This window comes from Periplaneta americana, chromosome 14 (genome assembly GCF_040183065.1).
Source record: "Periplaneta americana isolate PAMFEO1 chromosome 14, P.americana_PAMFEO1_priV1, whole genome shotgun sequence".
NCBI lineage: Eukaryota > Metazoa > Arthropoda > Insecta > Blattodea > Blattidae > Periplaneta > Periplaneta americana.
Window position 1 is genome coordinate 104388373 of NC_091130.1, and position 23965 is coordinate 104412337.

The window sequence follows — 23965 nt, forward strand, 5'->3', positions numbered from 1 at the left end:
AATAACTCTACAATAAAAAGGATTTGAGGTTTCTATCTTGTAAAAACTTCAATATTTCTATTTGTACTTTTCAATTATGTAACAGGGACAAACGTTTGATGAAGCAGGAGCGATATAAAAAATCCGTGGTCTTCGAAAACGGAGTGTGGGAAATATTTGAAAAAAAAAAATATATATAGGCCTATATCATAATGAAAATTGCGCTCTCAGAATGTAGGCCTATGACAGAGATATCGAACAGCGCTCAAAAATTGTGAAACGATTAATACTCTTCCATATCATAGCTGAGCTGAAACAACAGTGAGTACGGTCAATCAGAGCTCGCTGTAGTAGTATTCTGTACGTAATGTGTTTATCAACTCTGGCGGCTGGTATGGATATTAAACGACGATTCAGTAGTAAGTGGATAGATAGATATTTCTTTATCGTAAAGAACGGACAGGCACATTTCTTAATATATAGAAAGGAACTTGGGTACCTAAGACATCATAATATTAAAAGGCATTTTAATTCAACACATGCTGAAGTTTATAGACCAGAAAAGTTATCCGGTTCCGCTCGTGAAAATTCTGTAGAGGAATTAAAATCAAGATTGAATTCAGAAAACCTTCCATCATCATCATCATCATCATCATCATCATCATCATCATCATCATCATCATCATTATCGGGTGTTAGTAGAACAAGCTTCGTTCTTGTTAGCTACAAAATTTGTGAAATTATTGCAACGGCTTCAAAGCTAGTCACTGACGGAGAATTTGTGAAAGGCTGTCTCATAGCTTTAGCAAAAGATATATGTCCTAAACGCGTTAATGACTTTAAATGTATAAGTTTGTCTCGTAATATTATTGCAGAGCGCATATCAGAAATGGGAGACAACATGGAGGGACAACTGATAGCAAGAATGAAAACTTTTACTAGCTCTTGACGAACTGCAGTTTCTTAGTCGGATGTTTAATAACACTGTATTAACTACTAAGTTAAATAGTCTCGGTGAAATTGATGATAGCGAGATGGTATTTGACGAGATAAGGCCGGGAATTCGCAGTAATATGAGTTGACATTCGCCTTAAAGTTGGGAAAAATCTTGGAAAAATCCCAACCAGATAATCAACTGAAGTGGGTCAGCAGTTTTTAAAATAGGTATATGAGAACTCCGGAAATATGCATTATATTATAGACTATATTTTTTGTACTACAGAGGCAATATAGAGGTAAAGGGATGATATAATGGTGATAATGTAACAGTATGGGAATTAAAATTATTGGTGAAGCCGAAGTAATCGCTGGTATGTCTGCTCGAGGGTCATTCGTGATAAAAAAATGTTCTAAAATTTTTCGCTGATCTATTATTGTTCAAATAAAATACTCGTCGAAGGTGATAGTTGATAGCTGATATGGCGATATTGGATCAATGGTGGGACGTAGATTATAGAAAAAGCAATTTAAAAGAACTGAATGAAACTGAATTCAGACGAAGATACCGAATTCTGTTCAAAACCGTACGTTTTGCAATGGAAAAGTTGCGGGTCGTTCTTTCCTCCAAGTAATCTAAAAAAAATCTTGAAATGTTACATTAACATCATGATGCCAACAGAACAATAGCCTATATCTATACAGAATATACTTGTTCCACGTTTGATACAAATTAAATGGATTTTACGCGAGATGAGTTACCCTATTGAAATCAAATATTGTCCAAATGTTGAACTTCTTACTGTTAAGGATTCTACTTGTGAAAGGTATTGTTTCCTAAGAATTTATGCTGTATTACCTCTATTCCATAATGGAATATAATAACAATGCCACTATTAACTTCGCATGAATTGCAACTATAGTATCTAAAGTTAACAAACTTCGGTTAGGCCCAACACGTACACGAGTGAAGTGATTACATTGCGAACCTCAGACGAGACACTTGCATTTACGTCAGGACAGCATACATCCGGTAGAAAGCCAGTTACTCACATTACATTGTAACTACACTGAATGCGTGCTTCCTCATACTTCCTGTAGTGTGAGAGAGAAAGTAATTTTACTAACATTATCCAAAGGAAATTGTGATACTATAATATAATATATGATTGAGAGATAATGACATTTATTATTATTATTATTATTATTATTATTATTATTATTATTATTATTATCATTATTATTAGTTGCGGATAGAGGAAACGGCCTCCAAATATGGAGGGTAGCTGCGAATATATTGAATAAGCAGTCGCGAACAGCCGATAAGTGGTGTTCCTCCAGCTTGAGGGTTGGGCGAAGGTTTAACAACCCATCACCGTAAAAAACAGCTTGTTACGAATCCATACAATAAGCCTCGGAATGGGACTGATTCTCTGGCACGACCACAGCAAAGGAATAAGATTTCAAATATCTTGGAGCAACCGTAACAATTAATATAAATGACGCTCGGGGGGAAATTAAAAACAGAATAAATACGGGAAATGCGTGTTATTATTCGGTTGAGAAGCTTTTGTCATCTAATCTGCTGTAAAAAAAATCTGAAAGTTAGAATTTGTAAAACTGTTATATTACCGGATGTTCGGTGTGGTTGTGAAACTTGGACTCTCACTTTGAGAGAGGAAAAGAGAGTAAGGGTGTTTGAGAATAAGGTTCTTACGAAAAAATTGGGGCTAAGAGGGATGAAGTTACACGAGAATGGAGAAAGTTACACAGCGCAGAACTGCATGCATTGTATTCTTCACCTGACATAATTAGAAACATTTGAGATGGGTGGGCATGTAGCACGTATGGGTGAATCCAGAAATGCATATAGAGTGTTAGTTGGATGACCGGAGGGGAAAAAGACCTTTGGGGAGGCCGAGACGTAGATGGGAGGATAATATTAAAATGGATTTGAGAGAGGTGGGATATGATGTTAGAGACTGGATTAATCTTGCACAGGATACGGACTGATGGCGGGCTTATGTGAGGGCAGCAATGAACCTTAGTGTTCCTTAAAAGCCATTTCTAAGTAAGTATTATTATTATTATTATTATATATATAATTAATATTATTATTAGCCTATCTCTATTTTTCCATCTAACACTTCAGCATTTAGCCCTAAGACACTTTAAAAGATAGAATGTAAAACATAATATTGAGATATCTTATTACAAGAACTGAAATATATCATCCTCAACACCACTGGAGGATGTTTCTCATATAGAACTGACGTTGCCAGAAGTGTTTGGAAAACAAAATGAAATAGTTCTTTATCATCTTCTTGCTCAATTTGGTAGAGTGAAATTTCAATCCTTTTTTTTCTTAGCATACTTACTTACAAATGGCTTTTAAGGGACCCGCAGTTTCATTGCCGCCCTCACATAAGCAGGCAATCGGTCCCTATACTGTGCAAGATTAATCCAGCCTTTATCATCATATCCCATTTCCCTCAAATCCATTTTATTCTTAGCAGCAATGTTTAAAATATAGCATAATTGTCCTGTTGACTTAGCGACTCTGGACTCTTTACAGTTAACCACTGTGTTGCACCGCATCACCCCATATCCACAGCAAAATTTTCGCGTAGATGTTTTAGCGAAGTTTTACACGCAATGTACTTTACTACATTATATTTATTAATCGGTAACCGTTCTTGAATTTCGAGTATTTACCAAGGCTCTCGAAGCTCGAAGGTCTGAGTTTCGCGGACTGAAACCCCTCTTGATGGTTAGCGGCCTGGGTAAATTTTAGCTTGACTGTTCGAAAAAGAAGAAACTGTGCACTAGGAATAACATGGCTCGAAAGTGGGTTCGAATCCCGCTTGCACGCATTACCTGTTTTAGCTCCTTTCAGATGTTATCCCCAAATTTAAGGGGATCCCACGGCGAATTTTCACATTCACCTTGGCAAAATACTATTTCACCATTCTTACTTACATTATATAACCACCCAGTTGGTAGAGCGTGGTTTAACCTATTAAAAGACGGACATGCACTTCTCACAAATTTAAGGGACCTAAAGTAATATCCTTGAATGAGAGGTGCGCCTTAGTCGAGGTTCACATCATGATGGACAATTAAGGGCTTTGCCGGAAGAAAGGCGGATAGACCTATACGCCCTTCTTCGGGAAAACGGTTTAAAATGTAGTGAATATTTATAGTAGCGAAATTTTGTTTTGATTGTACTGTACATACCTGCAGGTCAGGGCTGCGTGCGTGTATATCATTTTTATTTAGGTGCGTTTTAAAATCTTAGATTGCATGTATCTCAATTCGCCATATTGACGTATACGCCCCTTTTCCGGCAAACCCCTCAATTTATTTATTAGCTTAATGCATAAGTTCGTAACGGTTTGGTTCGTCGTCATAACACTGCGTTGTTAGGAAATTATTTATGCTTCGTCATTTGTCATTATTATTTGGAGTGCTGTCCTTGTAAACACGCCTTGAATTTCACGGATTTGAAGAAAATTTGTGCTATTTGTTAAAGGAGATGGAGTGTCAAGAGGGATAAAAACGAACACTTCCGACATGTTTGAGTTCAACACAAGAGCAAAGGCAGCGGAGGCGGCTCGAAACATTTGTAACGTGTACGGGGAGAATGCTATTGGAGAAAGCACTGCAAGAGATTGGTTCCGTCGTTTCAACACACAACACTTCGTAAACAATTAGTGTCCATCCACAGAAGGTGATGTTATGCGCCTGGTGGGATAAAGTGTACTCGTGTACTACGAATTGCTCCCCAGGAATGTAACCATAACTGCTGACATTTATTGCCAACAATTCAGACGCCTTTCATCCGCAATTGAAGACAAACGACCGAAAAGATGCATTAAGTGCTGATGCAACACTATAATCCACGCACTCCGCTAACGTAACGAAAGCAGCTATCCAGGTTCTTGGTTGGGAGGCGATTGTACATGTCCCATATTGTCCCTCTCTTGCGTCCTCAGATTTTCATCTTTTCCGTTTTTATGCAATAACCTTGAAGGGAACTCCTTTGAGAATGAAGATGCCTTACAAGTTGGCTTGAACACTTCTTTTACCTCCGAACCAGCAGATATCTTCAGACACGGAATCGGAAAACTATCTCAACTCTGGAGGAGAGTGATTGACAGTGTAGGAGAAAATATTACTGGTTAGTTTCTGCTTTTTATTGATCTCAAAAATTGTGTCATAGCAAAAAAAAAAAAAAAAAAAAAAAAAAAAAAAAAAAAAAATGCTACGAAATTTTGCATCAATCCAAAAATACCTTACCTTCGTTTTGGTTTTCTTCTTTAGTTTTGTTTGGAAATGGATTAGCCTACCACAAAAGTATTCTGAGCATTTGAAATTTCTTTGTAATAAGCTACACCGTGAAATTTGTTTTTATACAAAGAAATAGGATGGAAATAGTTGGTACAATTCGCAAATATATATTATATTTCGTCCTTTCCGTAATATTGAGATGTTATTTAGAATGAAGATATAGAAATTCTGATATACAATGATGCGACAAAGCAGAAGAAATAATTCCAAAATCCGAAGTCATCTAGAAATAATCAGAAATTTCGTGGGATAAGGTTCTGGTTACTATTCTACCTATTGTAGCATGAACGTGACGCTTGATATGTGCTAATATTACAGATGAAAAGAGATAAATGTAAGTATATCCGTCCTAATTTCTCGTAATCTGAAATAAGCCTGTGTGAGTCCAGACCTGGATTGTTTATTTCGAGTGTATGAGCTGCGAAATTCGATTTGTATAGTTCAGTGAACTGAATAAACAGAAATTAACTAGATTTCGAAGCTCAGGGCAGAAAACCGGGATCATAATGAAGTAATTGTATATATATGTCCTTAATGTATCACGTAGCCTTTCATCAGAAACAGGACTATTGGATATCAGAAGCTAGTGAGTGAGCAGTAACATTACGACTTCAATCGGAGAACACTATGCACAGGGAGATAGATTTACACTTCACTTGCAATAACAATATAATTATTAATTTACAAACCCGCATGTTTACGGATTCTGGAACTATTGGAACGTCAGAACGCTCCACTAAGCATTTCCTAAACCTCGCAGATATCCACTCATCTGTCACATTCTCATCAAAGGAACCGGAATTCGATCCCAGACAGATTCTATGTCATCCATGGTAGACAAAACAACAATGAAGCAATTTTTGTTCACATACTTCTCCTCCCCTATCATCATATTTGTAATCTCCGAATAGACTAGAATTGAAGATCTGAGAATGATAATTGAATAAAGACCACGTTTTATGAAAGTGACATTTTAGTGCGAAACGCAACTATAGCTCTTGCTCCACCTATTGATGTGAAATGGTAGTCGAATACTTCATACAAAGAGGACTAGATAGCTCTGAATATTATAATTTTTTAGATTTTCACTTTTGTTGAGAAGGAGAAATGTACAAAGACCAAACTTATCCTGTTCTCACTCTCAACGTGACACACACATGCTCGTGTCTGATACTTTTGTTGCTATGAAGAGTAGAGTGCATGTGGATGACATTAATTTGGATTTAGCTGGAAATCTGTACGATTCGTCATTGTCAATAAGTCAGAAAGAACTGGGTGATATTTTGAAGTTTGAGAAGTTCATTCCTCCAGGTTACAAGCAGTAATATGATCAAATTCGTGAACTATTCGTACACATTAATATTTTGGCAAATAGTAGGCCTATTTATATTTATATACATATGTTGTCTTTATATAATTTTAATTCTTTCTTTGAGTGTGAAAACTGGATACATTTACTGCTTATATTCGTTAAAAATAATCTAAAAGGACTTGGTTTATTTTTACTACAATGGCATGAAATTATTATTATTTTCTTTATGCTAAACACATTATAAATAAAGTTAAGATAGATAGTGTTTTGAGTTTACATTTTTCCATTTTGTGTCGAAAGAAATTCAGAATTTTGTTTGAGAGTGAGAACTGGATAGCTCCACTATCATTTTTATGAATAATTCATTGGACATTTAATTGATATTAACTTCAATGGTGTAAAATAGTAAAAAATATCCGACATTTTTCTATGACTATTAAGACATTTAATGAATTATGAAAGAAAATGATGAAAATAGTTTTTATCGATTATCTCAAAGCTACTGTCTTGGTCTTTATCCACTTATCATTCTCAGGTCTTCATACTGCATTACTTAACGCAATTTTTAAAATACACACTTACTCAAGAGACCTAAGACTTCTCCAGACTCTTACAATAAACTCCGTATAATAATATGCGAATCTTGCGTCATTTGGAAGTGACAAAGTGGGATACACTAGAAAACAAATGTCTAACGCCCGGTTTCTGGTACATCTCAGTCAACTCTCAGTTACTTTAATGCTCATATATTTAACTGCACTGGTAACTTTAATGATTTTTCGGAATGTTAAAATGCAGATTTATCAGAGCTTGTAACTAGGAGTTGAGGTAAATACATGTTTAGTATGTCTTGTCGTTTATACAGGGTGTTACAAAAAAGGATTCATTATTTTAAGAGATTCTAGTATGCATCAAAACAAAAAAAAAAAAGTCTAATAAACATAGATCCTACAACACATACTTTCTGAGATATGAACACTTGTTCACTGGAGATTTTCAATGTGACGTCCATTCATGGCAATGTATTCTTCTGCCCTTCGGCGTAAGGAATCACACATTCTTTGAAATTGACCTGGTTGTACTTGATAACCAAAAATCTAGGGAATTTAGATTTGAGGAACGAATAGGCCCAGGTATGGGGCCTACCTAATCAATCCAGCGGTCCTGAAATGTCAGCGTCAAGTGGTCACGCTCATTGCGGAAAAAATATGCTGGTGTGCCATCATGTATGAACCACATCTGTAGTCTTTGCTGACATAGGACATACTCCAGCAAGGCAGGCAATACATTAATAAGTAAGTCAAGATAACGAGTCCCAGGTAATCTCTATGGTAGCACGTATGGCCCTTAATCTACCGCCAAGAACGCCTGCCTATACGTTGATTGACAATCGGTGCTGATGCCTTGTTTCTTCAAGTGCATGGGGATTTTCATCAGCCCACACATGCTGATTACGAAAATTCATAACACCATCTCTGCTGAACCCCGCTCATATCCGCAACCAGACTTTTCTTTTTAGTATTCCGTGCGACGTAACAGTATTCCATGCCAGGGGTGTCAACTACGGTATGATTATCTGGTAGCCTGCTGTATTGTAGGGCAGAAAAATGCATTGCCATAAATGGATGTCACATTGAGCACCCCCTATGAAGAAGTATTCAGATCTCAGAAAGTATGTGTCATAGGACCCATGTTTGTTACACTTTTTTCCTTGATTTGATGCATACTATCGCCTTCTAAAATATTGTATACTTTTTTTAACACCCTATAGGTGCCTCCACTAGTATTTTGTTAGTGACTTTTTTCAGTTATTTATATTCTTACTTTTGTTTGCAGACGTTTTCAATAGTAATATAGCTGATAGGTACACTGGCGTTCAGAGATATCTGTCCAACAATTTTTTGATCGTGTAAGGGAATTTTCTAACCACGGGATAAGTCAGAACAAAAGATATAATAAATTGACAAACTTTGAAATAGTTCCGCTAGTTCTGTATAGGTGACTCTACTATCGCATGGGTAAAAAAATATCTGGAAATATGTTGACATAGATAGGTATAAATTATTCTCATAATTGACAGTATCAGAGGTTTCCCGCTAAATCAAGTTTTTTCTTTTACAATCATTATATATGGATACAATTTTTAATTTTATAATGCGGGCATATTTATATACTATTAGCGACACTCACTGTTACACTCGTCATCTATTCATACAAGTAAAAACTAAAAGAGCCACAGTTACACGAAAAAATTATCGATCACTATCGATTAGTAGGAGTCAGGTATCTTTGAATGCCAATATACACAGTGAGATCTCTACTAGTAGGTGCACTAACTGAATAATTTGTGATAGACGATAGTGTACATGTGCACATCCCTCTTCATAGTATAATTGATATTAGGCCTATTTGGCGTGATAATCCAGGTAAATAATACGACTGGAGAAGGGCTAGATGTAACTTCCGCTACAAAACTACAATACTGTAGTCAGCTGTAGCGGCTATGGCAGCCATATTGACAGATATATGTAAAAGTACTTTATATTCGTCTATAAGAATGTTTTCAAGTGTCCAAATGGACTTTTCGGAGCCCGAAATACCATTGGCAATGGTAGAGGACCCAAAAGTATAAAATATTCCTTGTCTGACGACGTAGAATCTGAAGTTGAAGAAGACGACGAAATTGTCTTTACAAAAGTACAGGGACATCATTTTATTTTTACTAACATGTTCAATATTAACCTACCTATACCTTTGGAATAACGATTGAGAACCGGAAACACTGTCTGCTACCCCCTTCCACGACCGAAGTTTGACGACACTAGTGTAAAATACAATACAAATAACTTTACTAGGTATAGGAGGGAAGAAAAGTAGTGCAACCATTTATGTAAAGTAGGAAATATTACGATTTTGAGTTTGATCATTTTCGTCGGGTTTTTATTTAATCAAAATACAGTACAGTATTAAGAGTAAGTATTTTTACTCACTAATTTAACTATCCAATCGGACGTATTTATTATGCAATGCATACTATACTTTCTACAGCACATTAGCATACAATATTTACAGTGCATTTAAATTTAAAAAATAATCAAAATATGGATATTTAAACAAATTATTGAAAATGGTGGTCGTTTCATTTCGATACAGTCTTCAAATCTTTTGTGCATATTATCAAAAACGTTTTCAAGCATATCTTCTGAAATTGAATGTATGGTTTCTTGAATGTTATTATTTAATTCTTCTATTGTTGTAGGATGTTTTAGCAAACACAACTGTTTCACAGTAACCCCCAAAAAATAATGTAAAGCACTCAAATCAGGCGACATGGTGGAGCCATAATCCTACGCCTTTTGAAATAATTCTGTACATACTCTATAATAGTGTACGTTATGTACTGTCAATTCAATCTTCACTTCTGCCCGATCCGCATTGATAAATTTACTCAGATATGCTATCTACTGCCCGTCCATGTGGTTATGTAGGAGGGTCTTAGAAAGGAGGGAAATCACGTGACAATTCCTTACGCAACGATGCCCTTTTATTTAAATTATTTTAAATAGTTGTATAATATTAGGTAGATTCCAGTTCCTAACAGCAAATGTTTTCAGAAAAGAGCTATGACAGCTCAGCCACTAGCCTTTACAGAGGAGCCAGCAGAAACGGGTGGAGGAAACCGGGATGCGCCGTAACTAAACGGACGCACAGTACCTGTGCGAAAATATGATTCAATAGTGAATGAATGCTCTTTCTTCACTGAAGAATGTGATCATATTTCTGAAACATGCTATACTTACTCACTCTGTACTGTTTATTTTGTCAGTAAGACGACTTTGCGGCTTTGGTTGTATGTGGAAGTTTGCTACTAGAAGGAGTGGGAGTGAAGTACATTCAAAAACTCAGGTACAATAAAAATTGAAGTAAAAATAAAATGATGTCCCTGTACAATTATCCTACTAAGTCATAGAAAGTATAACAATAACCATAAGTTATGTAAATAAAATGGTGAAGTTTTAAAAACTATACTAATAATTTAATAAATTCATTTATTGTTGCACACTGTAGGCCTATTATTTCATATCAGTTTTTACAGTTTACAAAACAGTAGTGCAGTAGCGCCACATGTCGGTATTTGTTCGAATCAGTACTAACAGCCAGTTAACTACAGGCAGAGGTACAGTTACCAGTTGAAGCATAGGTAACTGTAAAGATGACGATAACTGTTGTTTCGCAAACTCATTTTAAACATAACACCATATCTGTATGTACAGATTACTGTCATTCCAGAAACATGGCATAAGAATCAACTGTTATATTTTGTATATTGATATAGTACTTTGCACAACAAACTAATAGGCCCTAAAACAGTGGTTGTCAGCATTTCCTGAAATGGGTATCGGCTAAGGAGTGCATCGGTATATGCACCATGTTAGCTGTAGACGAAGACGCTATTTGTCGCACCGTTAAAAATTATCATATTTGTAGCTCCTATGATAGTCAATCATTCGCGCTGTAATTTTTAGGATTCATAGATAAATGTCTAAGAAAATCACAGAAAAAATTCAAAATCAAAATATTTTCTGCAAAGTGAGAAAAAATACTAACTTCGAAGTGCCCAGTTCAAAATAGACATTGACACCCTGGAAAGTTGGTAAGAAGCAAACATTTTTATTTTTCACTTTAAATGAGAGCGAGAGAAATGTTTAGAAAGAATGAAAATTAGTTTTAAAAGTGATTGCTATTCAAAATCTTTACTAGTTTCAGTATTACGGCAGTTAAACAAAGGAGTATTTTCGCCTGGCGGACTTCCGTATGCAGAGTGACTAAACTTTTGTTTGTTAGATTTGCGGATTCTCATAGAAATCATCGCGGTGATTTTAAATTTGTTTTCGAAATTTTTCCATTGCTTAAAGTTTTTGAGTTAATTGTGAGTTTCGAAATTTAATGAAAATAGTTATATTACATAAATAACATTTATGCTGATTAAACACTAGTATGACATACTTTGAAATTCAGAAAACTGGAAATAATATCATAGTAGTTTTTATATTTATTATTATTATTATTATTATTATTATTATTATTATTATTATTATTATTATTATGTGTACTGACGCTGTCTTGTTTCATTTTCCTCCCCTTGTACAAGAGCCATTCCACTTCAAACCTATGAAGATTTCATATTACTATTTCCATTTTTTTCTGCCACTTTCAACTCTAAAATAAATTTTATCCGTGTATTTTTTTAAACATCTAATTTCGGCAGATATTAAATTATGAAATTTTCGCTACACAGTTTATACCAATTCCTCGGATCTATTTATTTCCGGTTCTAATCATTCATATTATTTAGTGTTGGGCTCAGATGAAAGTTAAAACTCCCAGTGAAATAATGAGATATTCAGATATTCTAGATATCAGATGTCAACTTCTTTCACTCGATCCCTCAATAATTTCAGAAGAGACCTATATTTTTATGTTATTGACATAAACGAAAATGCTGAGAATTTATTAATTACATAAAATATGATTATTTGAATGCATACATAAACATTGTGTGCTTCATTGAACTATTATTGCTGACGTAATATCTGGCACGAACGAATCCCCGCCACTAGAATACTGCATTCCCGAAGCAGCCACAGTTGCATTAGCGTGCATCTCTAAGGTCCGCTACACACTTGACGAGATCTCGCTAACGAGAAATGTGTTGCGAGAAAAATCAAAGATTGATAACATGGATTCAAACGAACGTCCACACACTGGAAGAGATTCTCTTTCGAGGCGAAAACCTCGAGCGAGTTTCTCGCTGAATTCGGTAGCTCAGCGAATTTTCTCGACATATTTCGTTACCTCTGAACAACAGTGGGATATCTTGCAAAAACATATTTTAAATAATGAGGATAAAAATTGCTATTGAACATCGAGTGCAATATGTAAACAAAGTTTGTTGTTGTTTGAGCTTCATATTAAATAAAAAGTTTGTTTACACAGTGCACTCGATGTTCAATAGCAATTTTTATCCTCATTATTTAAAATATGATTTTTGCAAGATATTCCACTGTTGTTCTGAGGTAACGATTATCAAAGATCTTTGACATTTATACTCTTTATGACGTTGAATGTAAGAAAAGATGAAGAAGTAATATCACAGGTGGCGATGAATTGTATTGTTTTTATTGACAATGAGGAAAGATGGCTGACAATTGCAATCAGAAACTTATCGAACTTGTACCATGTCACCCGTAGGTATGATACACGGATGAAAATTATAAAAACACGAAACTTAAAGAAGAAATCTGGAGACATTTATCAGATGATCTGAAAATAAGTAGTGTTATATTTTATTTTAATGAGATTTAATAGTAGGCCTATTAATTATAACATTTGAAATAGCCTAATGTATCTATATGACTTAACAGTTTACATAATTTTAATCAAAACATAGCAAAGAATCCTCTATCATATCATGAATGGCAAAAAACTGATGTCTATTCAACCTGAAATAACGCCTAAACGAATCATCATCCAAATCGAAATCAAACCGAAACTCGCCCTTATATTCGTGAGATACAATGTGATTTCCAGATATTCCTGGCTTTAATTTTAGGCCTACTTTTTCCTTTCATTAACAAAATATGTTCATATAACTCTATTTCCTCATCATCTGAAGATTCAGATTCAACATAGTAACGTTCGTACATAATTTGTAAAGTACGACAGTATACTTACAGGTTATGTATTTAAGTACGACAATATACGTAAATACATAACCTGTAATATTTCCCTCAACGAGTGATTACTATAATCAGAAAATTACTCTCTGCATGAAGGCAGTGCATAGATGATCATAGCGAGGTGTGATCTGTGATAGCGAGAACTCGCTAAGTGTGTGGAGGAAGGCACTTCGCCTATTTCTCGCAACACATTTCTCGCTAGCGAGAGCTCTTCAAGTATGTAACGGGACTTACCCGCGGGTAAGAGAGGCTAGCCCGAGAGTTCATGTGCTGTTGACAGCTGCCCTAATAGATCAGTCACGGCAGAGAATCGATGACGACACACTACTGTTCGTGCAAGTAGTGTTAGAAGCTGGCTCCCTACTACTATCTACCTTCCAAGCAGTTTATACCTTTTGTACCTGAAGCTTCTTAATCAGTTTGAGAAATATAATTAGGTCCTTATTTTAAGCTCGTTCCCACTTTTTCGTTGTGAGAAGCGTCCATTAACGACGGTCTGTCTGGCTTTCTAACCTTCTTTCAAAGAGTGGCTGGTTGATAATGATGCGTCAGCGGTTTGTGTACTCCAGGGATGAGACGATATTAGCTCCTAATCGTGGTAGAAGAGCTCGACCTTGATTACGAGCCATAGCGCATCCGCTACGTAGCGTCGTAAAGTAGACGTCAGGGATGTACATGAACATGCAGTGAATAAAGGCAGCAATTATTACAATAACTTGCGTTACTAAATTTCAGGCTATGTAATAGGGCTAATTATTCAGTTATTTAATATACATGTACATATATAAACAAATCGCAAAGGGAAGGGTTTTAGGAACAAAAAGAGAAATAGGAAAAGTTAATTTTATGTGAAACATTTTCTTGTTAACAGCAATTATTTACTATATAAATATTTCACTTCATTGGTTAGAAGAAAATAATAGGGTCTACTTGCTCGACGTGTGTGATCTCTAAGTACTTTTGAGTATTTGTTGAAAAAATAATAATGACAATATTGATTGAAATAGAGTATATTGATTGCGGATTGTAAAATGTAGTCCTTCTCTCTAGTCGTGATTATGTAATGAGTTTTCTTAGAGTGATTTGTGAGATGCACGTAATACGAAAAAACTAATTGATTAAATTAAGATATTGAGATCCATCGTAAATTTTGGGGTCAATCATTTAAGGGGATATATATGATTTTTAAAACTTCCACAATTTTCGGCCAAAATTTGTGAAATTTAAACTATATAAACAGATCTATAATAATATCATCTGTACAAAATTTGGTGCAATTAGGTCTAATAGTTTTAAAATTATATTTTAAAGTATATTTTTATATTGACGTTACTAAAAAAGCTCCTTGCATCAAGGTTTTCAAAATGTTTAGTTCATATTTGCTCAAAATCTTAAAAATAGTTATTGGAATAAAAGTGAATTAGCTTTTTGAGCTTAGTAATAGTATAAGTTAAAGTGCAATCAAAGATAAAATATTATTTCTAAACTAAAGAAACACATAGTCTAATAAAAGTAAATATCCAGAAGCAAGCAACAAATAAAACATCAACAATACATTTGAAATAAAGAAATAAAAGTAATCTAGATACAGTCTACTGACCCAAATGTAAATTAATTTACCTGCGATGTCAATTCCGAAAGCAATTTATTGCTCTCTTCTCCTGAATAATGCCTATATATATATTTGTTTTTTTCATGTTGCGTCTCATAATGCCGTTTTATGTTGCTTTTTTTTGCAAATGATGTATTTGTTACACAACAAACACTGGACTTCATCACCATGTTCGAAGCATAAATATTGTATCTTCCACTCTTCCTTGAAAGCTTTAAGCGCTTCCGTTCCGTCATGATACGCTGTGTTCTAAGATCTGTACATCCTTTAGCAAGGTTTACAGGTAAAAGAGCTCCGCGCGCGCGCAGCGGGCAGAGAAGACCTCTCGCTCTAAAGTACTAGTTGCCATCGCAAGACTGGTGTACTCGTATCGTCAGAAGCTCCGCTATACTGCCGTCCTACGCCTAATTTGTTTTTCGGTTTTTAGCATATAGTAACGTTTAGTGGTCTCTCTACTTTTTTCTAAGCAGAATGATCGTAATTCATTTATAAAGTGACGAAAAATACAAATGAATTATAGCGTATATCAAAATTTTATTGAAATCCTAAGCGAAATAGCATATCGTGATTTCCTTAGCAATATAGTCGTAACTCCGAGATGCGATCGTTTTGGCGTGCAGAGCGGAGCTCTTTCCCTAGCACAATCGGCTTGGTTATGACTATATTATGTCTGCTTAACAAACAAGCAATCAGTTGTACTATCAATGCAAGGAATGGGCAATAAACTGTATGATCTTTCAGATTTTGTTGAAGCTATAAAACGTGCATCACCTCACACTGAAGTACTTGCAATGGACCTAAATAACTTTTTTATATGGGAAGACTATTCATCTTCATATAAATCCAGCAGCACGACATGGTTCATTGCAGTTCAACAGAAGAACTCGAAGTATGATTATACAAAATGATTTCAATATAGAGGGCGATACAGACCTAGACTTCCTAACCTCAAAAATCACCTAATCAAATATCCTGTCAAAGACTAAAAAACAAATTAACATGAAAGGTATATTAAGTGAAAAGGACAAAAATCTCATAAAGAATCTTGGAATACTGCTTGCAAACAGTCAACTTCAATTTTGGGAAAAACTTTCAGTTTCGGAAGAAAATTAAACAAAATATTGTTCCATAAAAAATAACATCACGCAACCGACTAGCAAGCATCAGATTCTTCCACGGGGATCAACTTTAATTTTTAACACGCTACTCATTTTGCGTCGTGATGACTGCTACAAATCTTTACCCGATTTAACTATGTTATTGCATGCATCCGTGCTGCATACAACATATTTTTCAAGTCTTTCATTTAATGTATGCTTAAGGCATTTTTAACATTTTGGACTCTGTACGATTATTGATTATTAATTACTACAACCATTATTGAATCACTATTTTTGCACGCTTTTAAGTGTTTATTAATCCAATATTTTTGTACTCATTTTATGTAATATGTTTTAACCCATCATCTTTATATTTACAATTACTATGCATTTTAACAAATCGTCGACCTGGTTGGCGAGTTCTTATAGCGCTGGCCTTCTATGCCCAAGGTTGCGGGTTCGATCCCGTTCCAGGTCGATGGCATTTAAGTGTGCTTAAATGCGACAGGCTCATGTCAGTAGATTTACAGGCATGTAAAAGAACACCTGTGGGACAACATTCCGGCACATCCGGCGACGCTGATATAATCTCTGCAGTTGCGAGCGTCGTTAAATAAAACATAACATAACATTTTTTAGCAAATCTTATTGTTTTACAATATTATTCTTGTCTTTATGCTCACAGTATCACTATCATATGTCTTTTGACCTGATGATGCCTTTAATTTGGCAAAAACGGTTGTCATGTTTTTCAATTGTACAAATGACCTAATGCAATTTATTTGTATTATTACTTAGTTTAAATAAGACAGTTATTCGAAGGACGTAAGTGTAGTTTACTTTTAAGAACATATCAAATAATAAAACGTTCGTTAGTAGCCTCAAGTAATAAATCAGTAATAAATCACTAAACCAAACTAAAAAACTTATGTTCCCACCCCAATTATTAATATTAGAAGGTAATGTTTTGTGTTTCTCTGTATATTAGTGGTTTGTTACTTGATGCAGCAGCTAACGCTTTATTTAAATGGTTTATAAAATTGCGGTAAATTAAAAAACGGAAATATTCCACAAGTTCATTTATACTTACTTACTTACTTACAAATGGTTTTTAAGGAACCCGGAGGTTCATTGCCGCCCTCACATAAGCGCGCCATCGGTCCCTATGCTGTGCAAGATTAATCCAGTCTCTCATTATCATATCCCACCCCCCTCAGATCCATTTTAATAGTATCCTCCCTTCTATGTCTCGGCCTCCCCAAAGGTCTTTTTTCCTCTGGTCTCCCAACTAACACTCTATATGCATTTCTTGATTCGCCCGTACGTGCTACATGCCCTGCCCATCTCAAACGTCTGGATTTAATGTTCCTAATTATGTCAGGTGAAGAAAACAATGCGTGCAGTTCTGCGTTGTGTAACTTTTCCCATATTCCTGTAACTTCATCCCTCTTAGCCCCAAATATTTTCCTAAAAACCTTATTCTCAAAAACCCTTAATCTTTGTTCCTCTCTCAAAGTGAGAGTCAACGTTTCACAACCATACGGAACAACCGGTAATATAACTGCTTTATAAATTTTAACTTTCAGATCTTTTGACAGCAGACTGGATGACAAAAGCTTCTCAACCGAATAATAACACCCATTTCCCATATTTAGTCTGCGTTTAATTTCCTCCCGAGTGTCATATATATTTGTTACTGTTGCTCCAAGATATTTGAATTTTTCCACTTCATACCTACCCAAATTATTGTTAACATTAAAAACGAAATTTTGTTTATGTTTTAATGATACACTATTGCTTTATTAATTGATGAAACAAGAAACATTTTCTCATACTAAACTAAGAAAAATTTCACAAATTTAATATTTTTACAATCACAATAATTGGCAATTCAAACAAATATGACAGGACAGTAAAGACGTTACGATAATAGCAATGACAGTGACACCTTTGTCAAATAAGATAAAGTCAAAAACAGTGACAGGAACAAACATGAAAATAACAAAGATAATGGCAGTGACAGGAATAACAACTAAGGAAAAAGTATATAATAATAAAAGATTAAGAAAACAGAGGTTATAAATTTGACAACAGCGAAGACAGCAACTATGGCAAGAAAACAGTTAGCCTACTCACTTTAATATTCGCCCAGACCCTTTTTTCAGGTTTTGTTGTCTTTATTATGCAGTAGAAATTGGACTAAGTCTAAAATCAATATTGAGAATGATGTGCTGATACTTAACAGTAATTATATCAAATACACAAAATTTCAGACCATTACAAAAGTGAATTAAAAATATGTTTCTATTAACGGGCACAAGAGAGCGTCACATTAATATTCGGCAACTTCATTTGTTTACCTGAGCATGGGGTTGCTGCCTCAGTAGACACAATATTTCTGTGCTTGCTGTTCTGCCCGCATGTGTTCTGAAGCATCTCCTCTACAATATGGGGTGTAAAGGTAGGAATACAACATTTGAACAGAGACAACTCGTAATTTTCCATCGTGCAAAGGAGAAATCTGAAAGAAAAGTCAATAAAATATTAAATATACCAAGAAGCATAATTGGGGACATAATAAAGAGATATAAGGAGGGAGATAGATTAGAGTCGATACCCCAAAGAGGACAACCATTAATATATTGACTGATTGGGAAGAAAGAATAATCATTCGGAAAATAAAGAACAACCCGAGACTAAGAACTTCAAAATTAACAGATGAACTCTTTGAAGAGTAGAAAAGTGTCCACCCAGAAACTGTCCGAAGGATAATAAGAAAGGCCGAGTTCAAAGGCAGACTGGCAAGAAAAAAGCCCTTAATTAGAAGAAAGAGGCTGCAGTTTGCTGGGGAATATGTAAATAAAGATGTTTCTTTGTGGAATGGCGTAATTTTTTCATACGAGAGCAAGTCTAATGTTTTTGATTCAGTTAGCAAGATAAATGTGTGGCGGAAGCAAACGAAGAACTTGAAATGAAGAATTTGCAGCCCACTGTGAAATATGGAGGAGGCAGCATCATGATCTGAAGTTGCTCTCTGCAGTAGGAGTTGGAAAGATAGCACAAATGGAGGGGATAATGAAGAAGGAAGGCTATCTTTATATATTGAAGCAACACTTACAAATTCGGCATAAGGGACACATTTAAATTTTACCAGAATAACGACCCTAAACACAAATCCTATCTTGTAAGAAATTGGCTCGTGTATAAGTTTCTCAAAGTTATTGACCCTCTACCCAAAGCCCTGACCTGAACTGCATATAAAATCTCTGGGCTGATCTGAATTCACGAACACGAAAAACACCTTCAAAATCAGAAGGTAAATATTAGAAGATTCTTTTTTTATTTTATTGGGTTATTTTACGACGCTGTATCAACCTAAATTAGAAGAAAAAATAAGGAAGGAATGGGCTAAAATAACCACTGAAAATTATAAGAAATAGATTTCTAATATGCCACAACGCTTGAGAGAAGTTTTAAGACGAAGAGGATAGGCTACAGATCACTAAATATTATTTGTTTAATTGATATTAGAGGAGAAAAATTCGCTCCGGCGCCGGGAATCCAACCCGGGTCCTTGGTTCTACGTACCAAGCGGTCTAACCATCGAGGTACGCCGAAGTTTTTCTCCTCTAATATCTATTGAAGACATTATTGCAAAAACAGTGCCAGTCATTTTAATGAAATTGAGTTACGGACACATTTGCTACTATTTTAAATGTTTACAGACTCCAAAAAACGATCCATGTGAAGTGCAATAGACACAAAGATGAAACACAAGTTGAACGGAAATAGCTGGCATGTGTTATTCTTTTATTTTTTATTACTCTCCTAAAAAAACAATTTTGACGAGGGTTGTGTTTGTAATAATGTCTTCAATTGTTACCATGACAGATATATTCTGTAGGACCAAAAATTAATCTTTACATAGATTCTTCGCCCAACAGTATATATTACTGTGGAATCCCGACCATCAAGTCATTGAATTGAGTGCGCTCCTTGTATAATGGCAAGTTGACTTAATATAAATATCAACATATGTCGAACTTGGAGTCAGGCCACAAAAGGGAAAAACAATGGAGAATAGGGTTTCGCTCCGGTGCTGTGGATTGAACTTCGGAGTAGCTCAATGGTTAGAGTGCTTGGTACTTAGAACCAAGGACCCGGGTCGATCCCCTGCGCCGGAGCGAATTTTTCTCCTCTAATATCAATTAGAATTAAATGAATTTAGTTAAAAATTGAAGGGGCCGAATATTAAAGTGACTGTACAATATAGTCCGACAGTGACAAAGTAGAAATAAGCTTCAAATAACGGTAAAGAAACCTGAAAATTAAGGCTGGTTCACAATAAACCACAAGTGTAAAGAAGACAATACAGTCCGACATTGACAACGTAGAAATAAGCTTCAAATAACGGTAATGAAACCTGAAAATTAAGGCTGGTTCACAATAAACCACAAGTGTAAAGAAGACAATACAGTATAGTCCGACAGTGACAACGTAAAAATAAGCTTCAATTAACGGTAATGAAACCTGAAAGTTAAGACTGGTTCACAATAAACCGGAAACAAGAATCAGAACGAGAACGGAAAAATTGTTAAAATGTAGGCCTATATATTTAAATGTGAGCGAGTAGTTTGCCGGATTCCGGGAACGGGAACGTGAGGTTGCCGTTCTCGTTTCCGATCACAGCCTACTAGATTTATTCTGTTGCTATGATAAAGCTATTTGATCGTCATGTATTTTGTAGCACGGAGGCCATGACAATTTTCTCGTCATGCATGGTTTCTAACTAACTCGAAAATTCAGTAGGATCACCTTCAATATGCTAACATGTACTGTATAGCCTATGTGACCAGATTACCATGTGAATTGAATTCTTAAATAGTCTGTGTCATAAATTCTGAAGTTGATTAACCTTTGTTTATGTTGGCTGGTTTGTTCTCATGACAGAACGTCATTGGTCAATTATACACATATAACATCAGTTTGCGTAATATCGACTTTACATATCGTTACTGTCATACATATTGATATGCATAACCGTTTCCGTTCTTGGTTCATTGTGAATCAAAAATCTTCACTTTCACCCAATTTTCGTTCTAGTTCTTGTTCCCGGTTAATTGTGAACAAGTCTTTACGGCGGTTACAGTAACGATACCGACAAATACAATGGCAATGCCAACAGCGAAGATGACAATAACGACGACTGACGATGACTGCGGTGGGAATTACAATGTCAACGATGAACCCGACTACTCCTTATGAAACCTGTCCTTTTGTCTTCCTCCCTGGTCTAGATTGATTAATGTATTACAGAGCTTGAGTTTCAGCAGTTAGATTCAACACTATTACGAATTCATTCCTCTCTTCAGAAATCCCATTTCCTTTAAGGTTTTTATTCACCTTCTTTTATTACACGATTACCATTTTATGTGAGAATTCGAGATCCTCTAGTGGAACGATAAGTAGAATGAGAGTTAAATGACACATACTCACGTTCCTGCGTCTCCATGCACGACGACAAACGGGGCACTTTTACTTAAAAAAGTTAGACCTTTTTCAAAGTTTAATAGACCGAAACAAAGGGCTTGGTGCGTTTCCTCCCCACCAGAATCCTAACGCTCATTCACGAACGCACAGTTAATTTTTCCAGCAAGACTGACGTAAGAGACATTATTTTACTCTTTTCCAATCTACTATCAGCGTAATTCGCTCAGCAGATAATGCCCCCACTGTGTGCCAGAGAGTAGTGGTACAATGGGATGTGCAGTCCACCAATGGTCGATAGAAAACAACAAATGCTTGATAGGAAAAGATCATGCCTACTCAAAATATTTCCCATTACCATTCCCAATGTATATCTGCTTCATTTTCAATTAAATAAAATCGTCATCTTATTGCAACAAGATTATCCGTTTATTGGAAGGAATGTTAAAAGAAGAATTACACTAAAAATCCTAACACTGACCTGCGATGAAAAAACTTTTTTGAAAATTTTAGCTGTGCCTTAGACATTTTGTGTGCTGAAATACAAAAGAAAAGAACACAAATTCCGAATCATCTACGGTAGAGTCGATCTGGTTGGCAAGTTGGTATAGCGCTGGCCATCTATGCCCAACGTTGCGGGTTCGATCCTGGGCCAGGCCGATGGCATTTAAGTGTGCTTAAATGCGACAGGCTCATGTCAGTAGATTTACTGGCATGTAAAAGAACTCCTGCGGGACAAAATTCCGGCACATCCGACGACGCTGATATAACCTCTGCAGTTGCGAGCGTCGTTAAATAAAACATAACATTTCTACGGCAGAGCGTCTCGTTTAGGCACAGTGAAAACGTAAACAAAGTGCAGGTAACGTTTGGGGGAGGACGAACCATACGATAAACACGAGGGATGCACAAGGTTTTAGTTACAACATTTATGACTGAGTATTAATTGAAATTATATTTTCCAAAAACACATAAAACAAAAGAACACATATTGTATAACTTTATCATGTATACATTTTAACAAACAAGCAATTATCACGTTGAATTAATTCAATATAAAAATTCAAATTTTGCTACTTATACACTGTTGCTTTCAAGCAGCATTTTTTACGGTCATGAATTTCATTCTCTGTATAACCAACATAACAGGTAGTGTACCTGAATATACTGTATATTTCAAACATAACCTTAAAAATAGGTCTAACTTTGAGAAGGAATAATTAGTGTTGTCACTTCAGACCAATGTACTGTAGTTTTGTTAATTCGTCCACAGAAAACAGTAACATTATGTTAAGAAGCAAAATTTGATTTGTTGTATTGAATTATTTCAAGGTATAATTGTTTGTTTGTTAAAATATGTACATGATAACGTTGTGCAATTTGTGTTCTCTTCTTTTGTATGTATTTGGAAAATATAATTTCAATTAATACTCCGCCACAAATGTTGCAACTAAACCCTTGTGCATCCCTCGTCTTTATCTTACAGTTCGTCTTCCACCCCACACGTTACCTGCACTTTGTTTACGTTTTCACTGTGCCTAAACGAGACGCTCTACTGTACCAAAATTACGTATTCTTTGTATGGTAACAATATACAAAATTGGGATTTGACAGTTTACAGCATTCGTATAATAATGTCCTTAGTGGCGATAGTTTGTAACTTGTTAGTGGTCAATGCAAAGAAATTCTAAAAGGGCGCATCATGTAGTAACCTCGAACCTAAATTAATATTAAAGTGTGTTGTGAAACATGGGTGGGGTGGTCGTGGTTGTATAAATCTCTCAGAGATTATGATTAAGAAACATCACAGAAATATTAACTGCAATAATGTTAAGTTACATTCACGTAGCTAAGATTTCCAACCTAAAACCTTGGGAAAAATGATACGTCATAGAGAGAAACTGTGCTGAGCTTTGGTTTCAGCACTCCAAAGAAGAGTGAATTTAGTATAATTAAAAAAAAATAGCCTTAATTTCGAAGGTCTATGATAATTATAATGCATCTGAATAAGAATGTATATTTCAAACATATCCTTAAAAGTACGTCTAATAATCAGAAAATCAGGCTATAATCTTATTGTACCTCAATAGACCTTTGATCTTGGAAGGAATGTTAAATAATTAATTCATCGTTGTTCCTGCAATAACTCCTATTTCACATATTTATTAATTTTCAGATTTTTGCTCTATTAAATAACTTAAATAGTGATGCAGCAAATAATAAAATCTCCTATATGTAATTATATTTCTTTCTTTCGAAAATTTAAAAATTCAAAGTCTCCTATGTACACTGCCATAGAATGAATAAATTTGTTTTCCTTCCCACTAAACAATTTTATATTTTGCACATAGGAGTTATTGTAGGAACGACGAAGAATTGCTTTTACATTATCACTTCAATGGTGTCTCTTTTGAAATGAGATATTAAAAAAATCTGCAATAGAATTATC